This window comes from Nicotiana tabacum, chromosome 8 (genome assembly GCF_000715075.1).
Source record: "Nicotiana tabacum cultivar K326 chromosome 8, ASM71507v2, whole genome shotgun sequence".
Lineage (NCBI taxonomy): Eukaryota > Viridiplantae > Streptophyta > Magnoliopsida > Solanales > Solanaceae > Nicotiana > Nicotiana tabacum.
In genome coordinates this window covers 130104947-130109522 of record NC_134087.1, presented here as the reverse complement: position 1 = coordinate 130109522, position 4576 = coordinate 130104947, and the positions used below count along the sequence as shown (strand labels likewise).

The following is a 4576-nucleotide window of genomic DNA, read 5'->3' as shown; positions in this document are numbered from 1 at the left end:
AATCAAAATTTATTGTCTTTTCTTATTTTTAAAATCAAATTATAGAATTTCAAGAATTTAAAAGAGAAAAATAAAGTAAATACTTACCTTAAATCCAGAATTTAATCATGAAGGAAGTTCATAAAACAATTGACAATCATTATGCTCAATCCCAAAGTTTATATTCAATTAGTTAGAGTCTCGTGCTGATAACGTGTTATGAAACAATAAAAGAAGAAGAAGAGTATTGCAGAGAAAAGTAGGGAGAGAGAATTCTTATTGATTTGAGATCAATTACAATGAAATATGACCTCTCTATTTGTAGGGAAAGAGTGACTTAGCCACCAAATAAAATCCCTAAAATCTCTCTAAAATATAGATATTCACCATAAATAAAATACTATTTATAACAATGTACAATTAATCTCATTTATATTACTACTATTAATAAGGGACGACCCAAAAAATTTCCCGTCCTCACGTACAAGTTTTCAGAATTATTACCGTTAAATCTGTCATTTTTTATTACTAATATTGTGGGTTTTGAGTTAATGATAACCCTTTTGAGTCCTATTTTGTAATTGTATAGGTTTCTTATAGGAGATACTCCTAGTATATTATATTTCTCCACAATCCCTTCTCACCCTACATTAGCCCTTTATTAAAGTAGATGCCCTCAGACATTTAGTAAATAAAACTAACTTTTTGAGCTTTCTTAAGCCTTCAAATGGAGTCATTGTTGCATCTTAATCAGAATGTTTGGTCCTATACTTAAAACTGAAGTACTATAGCTTTTATGGAGCTATTGTAACGACCCGAAAGGTCGTTTTGAGCTCCGGCGCGTTATTCAGCAGTTTGAGGCCATGAGCCTCTTCATCTCAGGTATATTGACTTGTGTGTATGGTCAGAATTAAAATTCAGGAAGTTTGGAGTCAAATCTAAATGGAAATTCTCATTTTGAAAGCTTAAAATTGAAGAAATGAACTAGGATTGGAATTTTGAGTAAACGACCTCGGAATTGGGATCCGAAGGTTCCAGCAGGTTCGTATGATGATTTTGGACTTGGGCGTATGCCCGGATCGGGTTTTGGATAACACGGGAGCGTTTTGGCGCCTATTGTGGAAGATAGCATTTTAGAAGAAATTGCATCAGTTTGGTTTAAAATGCATTTCAGTGTTATTGATGTCCGTTTGGGATTTCGAAATTGGGAGTAGCTCCGTATGGTGATTCTGGATTTGGGAACGCGATCGGAAGTGAATTCGGAGGTCCGTAGGTCATTTTGGAGCCGTTCAGCTAAAGAGGGAAAATTGAAGGTTTTTGAGAAAATTTGGCCGAAAGTGGAAATTTTGATATCGGATTCGAAATGCGAATTTTATGGTTTGGATAGCTTCGTTAAGTTATTTGGGACTTAGGAGTGTATCCGGAATATTTTTGTGTTGAAATATATGAATTATGTGAAAAATTTGAAGAATTTTGATATTTAATATTGTTAAAGTTGACTTTGGTCAACATTTTTGGTAAATGGACCCGGACCCGTGATTTTTCGGTCTTGAAAGGTCCATAGAAAAATATGGGAGTTGAACGTGTTTCCAGAATCGAATTCCGAGGTCCCAGGCCCGAGAAATGAATTTTTTTCGTGAAATTGTTTTCTGAAAATGTTTAAGGAAAATGAAAATGAAATTTGATCAGAAAGTAATGGTATCGGGCTCGTATTTTGGTTCCGACGCCCGGTACAGGTCATATATGTTGGTTAAGCGCTTCCTGTAAAGTTTGGTTACAAACGAACGTTGTTTGACGGGTTTCGGCCTTAAATTGGAAAATTTGAAAGTTTATGAAATTTGAAAGAATTCTTGGATTTAAGGCTCAAATCATTGATTTTGATGTTATTTTGGCGATTTGATCGCTTGAGCAAGTTTGTGTGATGTTTTAGAGTCACTGTTCATATTTGGTTTGGAGCCCCGAGGGCTCGGGAGTGTTTCGGAGGTGTCTCCGAGTGATTTCGGACTTAGGAAAAATTGCAGAAAATTGCAGAAATTCTGCTGCGAGTAGTCCAGTTTGGAAGCTCATATCTTATAATCTATAAGAAATCAGAAAAAGTGCAAAACGCAAAAGTTGTAGCCCATACATTCTAGTTTTCGTAAAGTTAAACCATTCGTGATTTGGAAATAATCTCAGAATGTTACGATGGATCGAATAGGGCTGCTGGAGCAATTTCGGCAGAATTTACGATGCACTTTAGAAGCTCATATCTCGGGATATATAAAGAGTTATGTGGTGTACAACCTATCAAATTAAAGATCTTTGAGTCTAGTTTCTAAATCTTCAATTATTTGTCATTTGGATATTTATACAAGACGTTATGGGTGTTTAAACAGAAGGTGTCCGACAAGGAACAATTTTAATAGGATGTACAACTTGTATAACACAAGTGCAAGGTACAACTCGACGAAGCACATACAGATTCTTTTATACACGGATTTAGCTCACTTTTCTTCATTTCTTCAAAGCATGGACGATTTTTGGGGAGCTTCAAGAGAGGATTTTCATCATCAATGTGAAGGTAAGTTATCCCCACCTATTTTGAGTTAAGTACATCAATTATGTATGGATTTGAGCATGAAAAGTGTAGAAAAATTGAGGATTTAGGTCTAGGGATTTGAAAATAAGATTTGGTGATTTGAGGGGTCAAATGAACTCCGATTTTGGTAAATTTTATATGTACGGACTCTTGGCGAGAGGAGGAATCCGGTGATGTGACTTTCGTACTTTTTCGAGAAGTGGGTCCGGGGCTCGGGTTTTGCTAATTTCGGGATTTTCGACATTTTTCGAGTCTTTTCGATTGGGTTATATTCCCTTAGCCTATTGTGACGTATTCATTGTGGTTTTGACTAGATTCGATGCGCGAAGAGGTCGATTCAAGAGGAAAGGGCATTGCGGACTAGTCTACGGCCGGTTAGAGGTGAGTAATAGATGTAAATGCTGTTCTGAGGGTTTGAAACCCCAGACTTTCACATCGTAACGCTATATTGAGGCGTGAAACGCACTCCATGGCGAGTGCGGGGTCGGATACTATTGGGGATTGTGACTTGGTCCATCCCGTGTGATGTTTATACTATACTGGTAATTGATACACATACTTCATTGATATTACGGAGCTTGATGTCATGTTTGGGGCCTTGTGCCGATTTGTAAAATCCTTCGAGGATTGATAGTATAGCTTAACATGATTTGCATATCATTTAATTTCAGTCCAAGGTTTTAAATGTTGTTTTGCAAACTCAGCCATAATTCTAAGTGTTGAAAACTTAAATGATATTTTTAAATGTATTCCGGGCTGGGAACTTCTGTTTTGTAAATGCCCAAGGGGCTTATTATATTATTTTCTGGACTGATTATAAAGTGACTTGAAACAGTGGTAACAATGACACTGTGTGATATACTTGAAATAGTGGTAACAATGACACTGTGTGATATACTTGAAACAGTGGTAACAATGACACTGTGTGATATACTTAAAACAGTGGTAACAATGACACTGTGTGATATACTTGAAATAGTGGTAACAATGACACTGGATGATATACTTGAACAGTGGCAACAATGGAATTGTATGATATAAATTGGTCAGGTAACAATGGCTGACCGGTCAGGTAACAATGACTGACCAAGATATTGCGCTTGGGCTGTAGGAGCCCTCCGGAGTCTGTACACACCCCCAGTGAGCGCCGTCGACGATAAATAAATATGGATTGGCTCGGGCTGCACGCCGCAGTGGGTACTGGAATGTACCATCATATGCATTGCATTGCATTCATGGATTTCTATTTATACTGTTGTTTAGCTGCTCAGTTCCATATGTTGCTGTATATTTGGATTTTAGCTTACTTTGTGTATTTACTGGATTTTCTTATCTTCGGACTGTAGTTACTTTTATTACTTACTGGGTCGGAGTACTCACTTTACTCCCTGCACCTTGTGTGCAGATCCAAGGCGGTCTCAGGCTCAGTAGATCCAGTTGATCAGCAGATCCAGCTTCTGGGAGTATCGAGGTAGCTGCACGGCGTTCGCAGCCATTGATCTTCTCCCTCCTATCCTATCTCTTTATTTCCGCATTATCAGACTTTGGATATACCATGTATTAGGATGATATTCTGTATTCTAGAGGCTCAAATTCGTGACACCGGGTCCTAGTGAGATTATATTGTGTATTTTGTTAAATTCTTCAGTACTTTAATCTTGCTTAATTTATATTTCTTTCCGCTATTTTTGATAAATTGGGTTAAGTATTGAATAATGATCGGGCTTGCCTAGTAGTGTGCTGGGCGCCATCACGACCAGGATTTGGGTCGTGACAAGTTGGTATCAGAGCCTAGGTTACTTGGTCTCGCGAGTCATGAGCCGGTTTAGTAGAGTCTCGCGGATCGGTACGGAGACGTCTGTACTTATCCTCGAGAGGCTGCCGAACCTTTAGGAAAACTTCACATTCTTGAATTCTTATCGTGCGTCCTTGATTCAGCTTGAAAAGAAACTTTTGAAATTCCTTCCGCGTGATCGTATGCACCAACGGGCGCTCAGTATCAGATGTGTCTCGATGGCT

General features: G+C 38.0%; 1 long non-coding RNA gene across 1 annotated transcript; it reads left to right on the top strand.

Moving 5' to 3' along the window:
• The first annotated feature begins 2464 nt into the window (after positions 1–2464).
• LOC142163620 (uncharacterized) lies at positions 2465–4213 on the top strand. The gene is made up of 3 exons (XR_012694566.1): positions 2465–2539; positions 2872–2938; positions 3963–4213. It is a non-coding gene; the product is annotated as an uncharacterized LOC142163620 (long non-coding RNA).
• Positions 4214–4576: the final 363 nt, after the last annotated feature.